This window comes from Pocillopora damicornis, chromosome 5, assembly GCF_964200805.1.
Source record: "Pocillopora damicornis chromosome 5, jaPocDami1.2, whole genome shotgun sequence".
NCBI classification, from domain to species: domain Eukaryota; kingdom Metazoa; phylum Cnidaria; class Anthozoa; order Scleractinia; family Pocilloporidae; genus Pocillopora; species Pocillopora damicornis.
In genome coordinates, this window is record NC_142674.1 from 26297624 (window position 1) to 26311302 (window position 13679).

General features: G+C 36.8%; 2 long non-coding RNA genes across 2 annotated transcripts; one reads left to right on the forward strand and one right to left on the reverse strand.

Moving 5' to 3' along the window:
- Nucleotides 1-3901: 3901 nt before the first annotated feature.
- On the forward strand, nucleotides 3902-5354 carry LOC149046210 (uncharacterized). Its single transcript, XR_016186762.1, has 2 exons — nucleotides 3902-4283; nucleotides 4509-5354. It is a non-coding gene; the product is annotated as an uncharacterized LOC149046210 (long non-coding RNA).
- A 5256-nt stretch (nucleotides 5355-10610) lies between these two features.
- LOC149046211 (uncharacterized) lies at nucleotides 10611-13048 on the reverse strand. Its single transcript, XR_016186763.1, has 2 exons — nucleotides 12535-13048; nucleotides 10611-12309 (listed from the first exon to the last, which is right to left on the reverse strand). It is a non-coding gene; the product is annotated as an uncharacterized LOC149046211 (long non-coding RNA).
- Nucleotides 13049-13679: the final 631 nt, after the last annotated feature.

Sequence of the window (13679 nt, forward strand, 5' to 3'; positions counted from 1 at the left end):
CGTTCGAACATTCTGTTGTTTTTAGCAGTCTTTTTTTCTTCCTGGTGTTGTACCGACAATTCAGGCCCTACCAGAAGCAAATTATTCGGAACTATAAACAGCTAGCTGCAGTACTGTATTATTAAATCAATGACAGAAACAACTCAAGCAAATCGATCTCAAAATGTAACGAAACAGATGAAACGGAAAACATTTAGCTTACTCGTTTCCAGTGTGATTATCTGTGCCTTGCTGCTGCCTGTACGCGTAATTGGCCGTCTCCAGCACCCAGAAATCGAGGCAAATTGACTGAAAACTTGGATGCTCAGTAATACAACTCATCTGGGTTTCAGGCCCTTGCTACTCTACTTTTTGCCACAATTGCCCGATTTCCGTAAAAGAAACACTTTTATGAGTTGTCGGCATTTATTGACAAGTTCCACACTCGCACCTTTGATAATTTTATATAAAACACCCTCGGAAGCTCAGCGGGTTAAAAAAATTTCTGTTGCATTCTTTTAGATTGTGCCCTTGCTTTCTTGGATTTTCATATCAAATACAAGTAAATCACACAGTAAATTAGATACCAGCCTGAGTTTCCGAGGAGGTCGCATCGCTGTCAACACTGTGTTCGTGCGGATCGCTTCGGTGAACCCTACGCAGCTCATATTGTTAAGGACGTGGCCCACACTATCCGAAAGATTCTTGATCATCCCCATCGCCGTCATATACTAAGCTTAGGGCATTCGAGTCACTATCTTCTGAAAAACATCTTCGAACTACCTCTACTTACACGAGCTACCACACCAGTTCTACTGGGGAATATGTGTTGCGCAATATTTTAGTTCCACCGCTTACGTCACGACTCTCGATATTGTTTTTACCGGAAATGGAATTTCAGTTGAAAATGCCGATTTTCTCCTAAAATAAGTCGAATTGGACAAAACGAATTTCAGATTCGTTCCCTACGCCACTTTTTACATAGCATGAGAAAAACATGTATTTTTGGGTTTACATGCCCTTTAAATCAACATAAAGTTGTTAGAAGATTCAATCACTGACAGAGGGGCAATCTGAGTTACAATACTCAAAAAGTGAACTAACCCTTTCCATTGTCTATTTGCTTCTTCCACTTCTCTATTACACAAACCAGATGTTTCACCATTCGGTGGCACTGTGCATGATGGCCTGGCTCAGCAAGATTCACTTTCTTTACTTTGTTACTCACAATGTTACTGTTTTCCCTCTTGTTCCTGTTTGTCTTTGCTTTCTGGATAATCCTGTTTAACAGTTCTGTCACAAGGGACTGTGTAAGATCTGACAAGTCCTTTAAAATGTGCAGCTGCCACAGCATACAGGGAACCTAAACATGTGAAATTCAACATTTAATCCTCAGCGTATAGTTTAAAAAAGGTGTTCCAAACAAAAAATGCCATGAGTGACAAAAGACAATTCCTGAGAAGTATAAACCCAACTTAACACTCTGACTTTTGGAAAACAAATGTTGTTAAACACAAAGCTAAGGTGTAATATTTTAAAAACCCCTTGTCACCCTAACATCAGTATGCATATTCTCCATACTGTTCTATATACATTTCTTTAGTTGCTGACTTGGAGAATTTATTTAACAAGATGTCAAAAGCTTCTTTATTTGGTGATCATTTCTTTTGTTCTCAGAGCCTTTATGTTTGACTCAGGGGAGATATTGTAAGGCAAAATTAGATGCTGGTCACTCTTAAAAATTGCTATAATGACTTACTAAGGCAGAGTTTTATTCTCTGAATACTGCAGCAATATCCTGACGCTCCATGGCAAATGCTAAAAGACCTGTTAATAAAATAATTATCAAAGTTTCTATTAATTGATACTTGAAATTAAAAAACAAAATATTTAATACAACCAAGACCTCTTAATGCACTGTTGAAATTACCGACCAAGTTTTTTTTCCCAGGGACATAAATCTGAGTCCAAAAAAAAACAAACAAATAAGGTTCTGTCACTTAAGAGTATGGACTGAGAAAATGAGGCTCATAAGATTTTTAATGTCAAGGTCTAATAAAGGGAGAAGATTTTTAATTGACAAATTTTTCAGGATGTTCAGTGAAATACAACCCACTAAATTGAGCAATCATTGTGCATGTACTAACTGAGAAAAAATTTATAATAAAGTAATTAATTTCATTCACAGCCGGGCTATATCAGTTTGACCACATGAGGCCATCATTGTGACATGGACACTTCTCACACCAAGCCTCATCTAAGTTCTAGTGTTTTCTTGTGACTCAAGTAAGTAGATAAGTATAGTGCCTCTTTAACACAGTGAGTCTTGTGAAGATTCCACTGGGAACAAAAAGTAGAACTGACATTGAATAAGAAGCAAGAACAACACTTCTCATTCATGAAAGTTTGAATTGTTGTTGTTTGTCATGTTTTGTTCTTTTTCATGCAGAGTGTGTCTTGGACCTGTTTCATTATTGGCAGGCCTTGGTTCTCTTAAACATGCATATTGTTTCTTATCAGCTTGCTATTAATGGAAGAGGTTTACACAACAAACACTCTGACAAAGGGCTAATACTTGAAATGTTTTGAAACTCTTTACGGTGGCCAATTAACATTATCAACTCAGTTAATAAAACCAAATTATCTTGTTAAACTCCACCACTGATGCAGCATCACAGTTTTTTCAAAGAAACTTACCCCCTTTAGGTCTGTAGCTATCCTTCCTAGTATCTGAGAATACCTTACGCTTCATTACCTAGTGTATTTGTAATAGATGTTATAATGTATAAAACACAAATAGTGTGTAATGTGAAAAGGTAGCTTTGCACTTTTACCTGGATGCCAATCATCAAAAGGATCTGGATCTAGTTTATGATGTGCCTCATTCTCACGTTCCACAAGCTCTGCTATCCTGCATGAGTGATTTTAAAATGTAAAATACTTTTGAATCTACTTTTTGCCAAATTGTTTGTTCACTTTTTGTAGAGCCCAACATGAACAATGTTACTGATCTTACAGTTCCAGTAAGTAGTCATACACACTGAGTGTGTATCACACAATTATCACGGCCAAGGCTTGAAACTAAAAACTCCCCTCCAGAATCTAGCACACAAATCATTCGTCCGTTGTCTTTCCCATTTATTTTCTACCTTTTCATGCTATGTTTTATACGTTCTGAGAGAGTGTAATCACAGCGACATGCTGACCCAACAACAGTTTTATCATTGGCAGACCACCATGAGCCTCGCTAGGTGGAAGGTATCTGTTGACATGTAAGATGAACTGGAGAAACCAGTCAATCATTGTGTAATTCATAATAACAATTTCAAAGCATATTAACGAATGAAACCAATTGCATTGAGGCAGCTACTTGAAAGCTTTCAGGGGTTATTATCATCGTCTTTTTTTTTGTTTGATTTTTTTGCAAATTTAAAAAAAGATACTACTTCTAATACACTTCACCAACCTTTGTAGAGTTTTAACGGGTGATAGATTATTCTGATCTTCCTTTCGCCAAGTATCCAAAAGGGTACTGAGTTCAGAGGTGCTACAAATAGACAATTTACCTCAACGTGCAGAGTTTCGAAGATCGAAAAGCCCGCCATTTTGATCCCAAAGATATGATACAAGATTACATGGTCTTCCTCTTCGAAAGTGATATCACTTTTCTCGGCATAATTACTTTGATATTACTGCGAGTGATTTTGCTGACTGTGTCAAGATCGGATGTAATTCCTGTGTGTAAACTATATTTACGACGAAGTTTAGTCACATGGCGAGTTCCACAACATGATCTCGAGACCGAAATTACGATTATCGTTATTTCTAAATTGGCACCAAATTTATGGATATAGTAATTTCGTGGCACTCTTTACCAATCCTCTTTAAACGTGTTAAATAAAGAGAAGGACTCGGTTCCACTGTCTTACAACATTCAAGATGGCGGAGGAAAGGGGTAAATGTGCGTTCAGTTGTGATCAGCATGATCTCGACACCAAAATAACGATTACCGTTATTTCTAAATTGGCCCTGAAATAACGAATATCATAATTTCAGTGCATGTCTGAGACCTTCGGGCTCGAAGCTTGGGAGCTAGTATTCAGGGAAAGATAAAATGGCGGCTTACGGCGGCGAAGGAAATCTCAGTAGTTTAATATTTAGCGTGAAAAGGCTTGGGTGTTGTGATCTGGTTCTCAAGTAAAAAAAAATCACGGTCTGCAATGGCCCTACCACCTTTTGAACAACAAGAAAACATTGAAACGGTGGTAAAAAGCAGCAAGTTTCGAAGTCTAAACGAAAGATGGGTAAGCTGAGTTTCAGTCAAATATCATGACATTTGGGATGTAATTTCGATACCGAATAAATAGTTCTACATGGTTATACACGCATAGGATTCTGTTGTGTTCACGTGAAGGCCATTTCAGCCATTCCTGCCACTTGCAAGTGGTAGGAAATAAAAGATATGTATAGTTGTTTCGTATTGAAGCCCTGTGAAATCAAAAAATTGATTTATTTCTTCTTTGTTTTAGGTGGTCATTATCCATTACTTTTGGAAGTCGATGCTGATGAGAAAGAAAAAATGTTTATGATTATTTCTTCTCTCGAACATTTTACTATTTAGGTACCAAATAATCTTGATACTGAAGATCATTGCATCCATTATGAAAAAATTACCCTTGATTGCTTTGTCAACTGGAATGTATAATGTAATATACCTTGTGATTTGTGGGATTTTCACAAGTAAACTAGAAATACTTGAAGAGGGTAATGATGTACTTAATGCAGAGCATTTGGTACAAAGTCTGCTTTGCTGTAATCTACCTGAAGGTGCTTTTTATATGCTAGTAAGACTTGCACAGCCCAGTCAAAATGTTTTTGAGTAGTAGAAAAGCTGGCCAAACCTCTTCCTGAAAAGCAGTCTGAAAAATGTGAAGTTAGCGGAAGGTACTTCATTGTAGGCGGCCAAATTGTAAGCTGCCAGCCCATTTTGAGTGAGCAGTAAAACTCAAGATTGGCTATTTTAGCTAATTTTATTGAGAACCAAATTCCCAGCAACGGGCACAATTTTACTGGGCTATTTGTTATTTAACTACTTAGTAATATTCTTATTAAAATTTACTGCATTCCTTTCTAATAATTTGCTGTTGATTGTATGCTCTATATAGCTTATGATTTGTGTGATTTTCACAAGTAAATTAGAAATACCTGAAGATGGTAATGATGTACTAGATAATGTACTTGATGCAAAGCTATTTTGGTGCAAAGTGTGTGCCTTGTCTGTAGGTGATTTTGCATGCTAATAAGACTTGTAATTCAAATAATACACATCAGCTGGAGTGGGAATATTAAAAGAAAAATAATAATATTTAGCTATACCAAGTTCTGGTTTTATGTCCAAATTAAGCACTTAGTTGAAGATCACTGCACTGCTCAGGTCCAGAAGGCTGAAAGAGTACTGTCTGCTGTTAGTTTGATTTTTGTCATTTCTATTGATTTATTTTATTTATCAATGTTTCTTTGAATTGAAATTCATTGATCTCTTTCAATAGTGCAGGTTCGCTCATGTAACCTAATCTCCCACTTATGTATGCATGTATGGATGAGCTCAGTCAAAATGTTTTTAAGTGGAAGGCAAGCTGGTGATAGTAATAGGCAGCAGAGGCTGAACCTTGTCTTGAATGGAAGTGTGAAAAGTGTGAAGTTAGCGGCAGCTATATTGTGGCAGGCAGCCAAATTGTCAGCTGTGGCACATTTTGACTGGGCTGATTGTGTGTAGTATATATGTGCACTTCTTTTAGGGTGTTAAACAGGTTAAAGTACCAAGAAATCCTCTGTGATAACTTGATAATTCAAGATGTAAAATTTTAAATAATAAGGTAAAGCTTGATCATTCTTAAGAGTTTCCATTTGTTCTGGAAATTTGGGGGAGGGTCAGGGGAGCATTATTTATACATAAATAATGTACATAAAAAGTAAAAAAAAAGGCCCAAGGTAAAATCCCAATTTGTTTTAAGAGTTAATTTTATTAAGAGAAAACCCTGGATATAGCTTGGGATTTGTGTGATTTTCAAAAATTGTTAGGAAACTTGTTAATTTTCAGCTTCAAGAACACAAGTACATAATCTTTAGTGCAGCCCTCTTTTCTCCCCGCCATTATTCTAATTTTTTTATCAAGTTTCCTTTTTCTTGTGTTCAATTAATTTATTGTCTTTACAGGTGAAATTTTAATATCTGCTAGCACAATTATCTCTGCTAAGAGTGTCTACCATCACTCTTGCCGGTCTCAAGCCCAAAACGCTGCAAACTAGCTGAAACTACATGTATTTCGTAAAATTGCAATGAAATCTATCTAAAAACACCAAAATCCGGCAGAACGCACGAGTTTTTGCCAAATTTTACGCAAAAGTTGACAAAAGCGCTCAATTCGACCTGAAAAACACTTTTTTTTTGTTGCAAAAATCAGCCTATTTTACATTCAAAAGCACGATGTCTTTAACAAAATAGGGATACAATCCATGTGAAAACACTTATTCCAGCTAAAACGCAGTGTTCTCAGTAAAATTTGGGGAAAAAACGCGTAAAAACCGTCAGAAACACGACAAATTGGGCTGATTTTACCCACTTTTTGAGTAAATAGCTGCCAAAACCCTCTAAACTAGCTGGAACTACATGTTTTTCACAAGATCGCCATAAAATCTTGAAACGTTGCTTTAGGGACCTTTATGCCTCCAAAACGAGTTTTTACTTTAAAAAAAATGGAATGAACAAAGATGTTAAAGGGGAAAAAGCTGTGAGAAAGGAGAAGTTTAGGGTTGCTGTTTGATATGCCGCCCAGATATATCAATTTATTAATTTAACGCCTTTAGCCGTGGGCAAAAGTTTTTCTCTAGACTAAGAGGACCCTCCCTATGTTGACGAACCTCAATAACTCGTTGATTTTACTGTTTTTACACAGATTTGATTTTAACCATATTCGCCAAAATAACTGCCAAAACACGGCAAACCAGTATCTCGGCCAAGAGCGATATTGGCCATTTCACACATCCTTATTAGATATGAATTTTATTAAAGATTGTCATTCTAGCATATGTTGGCTAGTTACCACAGGTTTCTTGATTTTCATGGGAAAGTGGCATTGGTTGGTACCATGACCAATCTCCTCGACTTTCCCATGATTTTCATAGGATGTTAGCGACCCATACTTCGAACCTCAGTTGTTTTTTTTTTTTTTACATTGGCGCGAGTTTCACAACTTTCTTGTGGTTCGGCATTGACTCAGAGTTGGGCTTATTTTTATGGCTAATCCATCGGCGACTTTCTCATGATTTTCTTAAGTTCTCAACAGTGACATGCACTTTGGAACCATAATTTTATAAATATGTCAACACTGGCAAATACTGCTAAAATCTACACTCTACTAAACTCCATGTACCACAATATCCACACAACTGCGTGTGCCTACTTGAAAATCCTAACCCTAACCCTAAAACTATCCAGTTAGCCTAGTATTGTATTGCTGGTTTGAGTGACTAAACTGGCTCAAATGATCCAGCTGCTTAAAAATCTAAGCACAGAGTAAGTTTAAAAGATTCAATTTTGTAAGGTTTCGAAACAGTTCCAAAATTAACATGCACATAGCTCAGTGTAAAACATCGAAGCTTCTAGGACTTCTTATGATTCCTACGAACGTACACACCTAATGCACGTCAATTTGCCTTTGTAGTCCTCGAACGATCACGTCTTCATGGTAACGTGGTGTAAGAACTGTACAGCACTTTATAAATATATGTTTTACTTGACGGTAAAAGTTTGAATCCGTACAAGGAAACGTAACGGAAACAGGCAATGATAATATTCCGTTGACAGAAATGCAACGGAAACGTGTCGTCATATTTCCGTTCAGGAATCATAACGGAAACATAACAGGTCCAAGTAAGAAGTGAATGATGTGGAAACATAGAGTTTCATTTTTCCGAATTACGGAATCATGCTATTTCGTCCTGTGCTCACTCTAACTCTGTGCTATCCTAAACCTAACCCAAACCCCAAACCAATCCTAAGCTATGGTAAAGGGTTTAAGTCAGGGTTGAGGATAGGGTTAGGGCAGGAGCCCATTACCTGGTTAGGGTTAGAGTTTGGGTTGCTTCGGGTCAGAGGGGTTTAGTGTTACAATCAGGGTTAGGGCTAGGGTAAAATTATGCTTAGAGTTAGCGGGGTTTAGTGTTAGAATTAGGGTTAAGGCTAGGATGAAGCTATGCTTAGGGTTGGCGTTAATATTTTTCTACAAGCATTCAATTGCAGGGTTTTTGGTATTGTGTTTGTAAATTTCAGTAACTACTTGAAAGTTTACTGAAAAACAAACGATAGGCCGACTGGTACACTTACAGGATAGATAGAGAAGGTTGGGGTTAGGGTTAGGGTTAGGGTTAGGTCTAGGTTAAGGGCTATAGGTTAAGGTTTAGGGTTTAGGGTTAGGTTTTAGGGTTATGGTGTGGGGCTAGGGTTAGGGTTAGGATTTAGGCTTAGTGTTAGGGTTAGAGGGTCTGCGGTTGAGGTTAGGGTAGGGTGAAGGTTTGGGGTTAGGGTTTGGGGGTAGGGTTAGTGTTTAGGGTAGGAGTGTAAGCCTCTTCAAAAATATTTTTTAAGAAGATTTTGTCACCTTTTTCACTTAAATAACCACCTGAAGAATTTTGACCAGTTAGATTATTTGAAGCGGTTGGATTAATTTTGATTGGGGTTTAATAACTTTTAGTAGTTGGATGATTATTTTTACCAGTTGAACCACTGTAATATGCTGGATCTTTTTAACTAATGTTACCATCCTTACCTGAATTATTTGAACCAATTTCACTGGTTACACATGCATTATCCAGTTAGACCATTTCAACTGGTTGGATTATTTAAACCAGTTTGTCCATTTTAGATATCGGCATCATTTTATCAAGTTGGATCATGTTAACCAGTCGCACCATTTTACTAAGTGAGATCGTTTCTTCCGATTGGACCATGTCACGTATTTAAAATCTTTTCACCGTTTAAACCATTTTATCTTGTTTTGGCTGGTTGGACCATGTTAACCAGTTGCATCATTTTGACTGGAGTGAAAAGTTCCGTTCTTAATCCGAGCCCTAACCCTAACCCGGGGTTAGGGTTAGGGTTAGGATAGCTCGCAGCTAGAGTTAGGGCTTGGGTAGGGTGGGATTATGATTAGGCTGAGGGTCACAATTTTTTCTGAAAACATCCAATTTTTTTTGGTATTGTGTTTGGCTCTAAACTTTAACAACTACTTGAAAGTTTGCTTGAAATCAAAATATACCATTTTTTGCCAAAATAACTGCCAAAATGCGCAATTCGGGCCTTTTTATCAATTTACACTTGGTTTAAGCTTGGTTTTTGTGTTTTCCCACAGACTCTTAAACTATTTTGCTGAGAACATTTTTTGCAGCGTTTTTAAAACTGAAATAAGCTTATTTTTGCAAAAAAAAACAAACGTGTTTTTCAGTCGAATTTAGTGTTTTTGTCAACTTTAGCGAAAAATTTTGCAAAAATCGTACATTTCTGCCGTATTTTGGAGTTTTTAGACAGATTTCGTCGCGATCTTGTGAAAAACATGTAGTTTCAAGCTAGTTTTCAGTGTTTTGGCAGTTATCTTGGCAAAAAATGGGTAAGTCAGCGCAATTGTTTTTTTTTTTGGTTTTTAAGGTTTTGTTTGCCCAAATTTTACTGAGAACACTGTGTGTTAGCTTGTCTCCATTGTTTTTTCGCAGATTCTATCGCTGTTTTGCTGAAAACATAACGTTTCAGCTTGTTTGCATCGTTTTTGGTCGTGAAATAAGCTAATTTTTGCAAAAGGAAAAAAACCTGTTTTTCAGCCCAAATTGACATAAAGGATACAGAGGAACATTTGCTTATTGCCTTTTTTTTTTGTCCTTACTCATGAAGTTGATTTTGGCATTTCAAACAAAAACTCTGCTAGAGCATTAATTGAATGACATATCATGCACTTACTTTGAAGCAAGAACACTTTTTTTTAAGTAAGGACTGCTGGATATAACCTGTACAACCAAGATGAATTTACATTCATTATTTGTCATAACTTACACTAAATTAGAAATTCAAGTATGAAATGAGGGTACTAGCCCTTTAATAGTGTTCAAAATTTCCATATGCAGGGGTACTTGTGGCTACTGGAGAAGAATCAGTCTTTAACCCTTCACCCCCCCCCCCCCAAGGGAGATAATAAGTACAGATATCCTCTTCCCTAGGGGCAACTAGCTCAAAAGTGAGTGATCTCAAGGGCCCTCCAAAAACGTTTTCTACAGCAATAACTAAGCTCTACAGAAGCACACTATGCAGACAAAAGGTGTAAGAGAATCAATGAATTCTTTAATTCTTGGTCCGTCCCAGGCCAACCTATTGTACAAATCTCATGACATCTGTTCCAGTTTCATCAGTCAATTTTTCAAGCTTCAAGCTTTTCCTGCAATTATGTACTTGTTCTTGAAGCTGAAAACTAACAAGGTTCCTGTAAATTAAGTTTACATAACAACCTAACAATTTGTGAAAATCACACAAACCCAAGCTATATCCAGAATTACGCTCTTAATAAAATAAACTTTTAAAGCAAATTGGGATTTTGCCCTAGTTCTTTTTATTTTTTTGTTACTTTTTAAATACATTTGTATAAATAATGCTCCCCTAACTCTCCCCAAAACTTTTAGAACAGATGCAAACTCTTAAGAATGATCAAGCTTTACCTTATTATTAAAAATTTTTACATCTTAGACTACCAAGTTATCACAGAGGTTTTTTTTGGTACTTTGACCTGTTTAACACCTAAAAAGAAGAACACATACATAACACACACACAATCAGCCAGGTCAAAATGTGCTGCAGCCAACAATTTGGCCACCTACAATGAAATAGCTGCCAATTTCACACATGTCAGACTTCTATTCAGGACAAGATTTGGCCTCTGCTGCCTATTACTATTGCCAGCTTGCCTGCCACTCAAAATTTCAACTGAGATTGTACATACATACATGTGGGATTAGGTTACACGAGCGAACCTGCACTATTGAAAGAGGTCAATGAATTATAACTCAAAGAAACATTGATAAATAAAATAAATCAATAGAAATGACAAAAATTAAACTAACAGCAGACAGCTCTTTTTTGGCCTTCGGGGCCTGATCAGTGCAGTGATCTTCAACTAAGTGCTTAATTTGGACATAAAACCAAAACTTGTTATGGTTAAATATTATTATTTTTCTTTCAATATTCCCATTCCAGCTGATGTATATTATTTGAATAACAAATCTTATTAGCATGTTAAAATCACCTGAGGACAAGGCATACACTTTGTGCCAAAATTGCTTTGCATCAAGTACGTTATCTAGTACATCATTACCATCTTCAGGTATTTCGAATTTACTCTTGAAAATCACACAAATCATAAGCTATATACAGCATACAATTGGCAGCAAATTATTAAAAAGGAATGCAGTAATCTTTAATAATAAGAGTAGCTAAATAACAAATAGCCTAGTCAAAATGTGCCGGTAACCAGGGATTTGGCTTTCCACACAGAACATTTGTTAGGCGTCTAGTCTGGACAAGGTTTGGTCTCTACCTTCTGTTACTATAGCCAGCTTGCCTACTTCTAAAAAACGTTTTGACTAAGCTGAAAAAAATGTTTGAGAGAAAAATGGCCACAACAAGCCCACTTACTGCAAAATAAGAAACATAAAAGTAACACTTCAAATTAATACAGAATATAAGCCTTGCAGGATTTGGCTCTCAATAAAATTAGTTAAAATAGCCGATCTTGAGTTTAACTACTCACTCAAAATGGGCTGACAGCCTGCAATTTGGCCACCTACAATGAAGTATCTTCCACTGACTTCACACCTTTCAGACTGCTTTTCAGGATGAGGTTTGGCCTCTGCTGCCTATAATTACAACAGCCAGCTTGACTACTACTAAAGAACATTTTGACTGGGCTGTGCAAGTGTTACTAGCATATAAAAAGCACCTTCAGGTAGATTACAGCAAAGCAGACTTTGTACCAAAACACTTTGCATTAAGTACATCATTACCCTCTACAGGTATTTCTAGTTTACATGTGAAAATTCCACAAATCTCAAGGTATATTACATCTTACATGTTGACAAAGCAATCAGGGGTACATTTTTCATAATAGGATGCAATGGTCTTCAGTATCAAGATTATTTGGTACCTAAATAGTAAAATGTTCGAGAGAAGAAATAATCATAAAAATGTTTTCTTTCTCATCAGCATCGACTTCCAAAAGTAATGGATAATGACCACCTAAAACAAAGAAGAAATAAATCAATTTTTTGATTTCACAGGGCTTCAATACGAAACAACTATACATATCTTTTATTTCCTACCACTTACAAGTGGCAGGAATGGCTGAAATGGCCTTCACGTGAACACAACAGAATCCTATGCGTGTATAACCATGTAGAACTATTTATTCGGTATCGAAATTACATCCCAAATGTCATGATATTTGACTGAAACTCAGCTTACCCATCTTTCGTTTAGACTTCGAAACTTGCTGCTTTTTACCACCGTTTCAATGTTTTCTTGTTGTTCAAAAGGTGGTAGGGCAATTGCAGACCGTGATTTTTTTTTACTTGAGAACCAGATCACAACACCCAAGCCTTTTCACGCTAAATATTAAACTACTGAGATTTCCTTCGCCGCCTTAAGCCGCCATTTTATCTTTCCCTGAATACTAGCTCCCAAGCTTCGAGCCCGAAGGTCTCAGACATGCACTGAAATTATGATATTCGTTATTTCAGGGCCAATTTAGAAATAACGATAATCGTTATTTTGGTGTCGAGATCATGCTGATCACAACTGAACGCATATTTACCCCTTTCCTCCGCCATCTTGAATGTTGTAAGACAGTGGAACCGAGTCCTTCTCTTTATTTAACACGTGTAAAGAGCATTGGTAAAGAGTGCCACGAAATTACTATATCCATAAATTTGGTGCCAATTTAGAAATAACGATAATCGTAATTTCGGTCTCGAGATCATGTTGGAGTTCCAACACAACACGCGCTAAGGCCCAGGCTATTATCAAATTTCGCGTGGAATGCCTAGTTGTTATTGACCTCTAACCAGTCTTTTTTATCTTGCAACTCGGTCGGCTGTGATCTTACTTGGAATGGTTCACCTTTAACGACCAAAAATAATCATGAAAAATGAATGACCTCCATTGTATTTTGCCCCACTTAACTTTTCATTATAGTTCGATAAATTTTTGAAGTGCTTAAGAGGAAATTAGAGTACCACAACTGAAGTTCAGAAAGGTACACACAAGTTACTTAAACAATTACAAGTTCTTTTATGAGTTTACGTTTTCTTCTTTGAAGGCTCATCACCAGATGATTACTTGGACAAGTTGAGGCAGTTTTTTTGTGTAGGGTATGGAGTAGCATGGCTATCTGGTTTTCATACAATGTTTACCCCAATTGTCGTTTCTGAATTTTACAGTAAATGTCTTACTTTTTTGGTCCATCACTTTCTGTCATTTGTCCTGACTTTCTCTGATACTTGTCTTCTGAATTTTTAAAACGGTTCATTAACAGAACAAACCTGCAAAAATTTTCCCCGGCATCTGAACCTTGGAATATATTGACCGATCAGCTTGACAGGTATGAAACC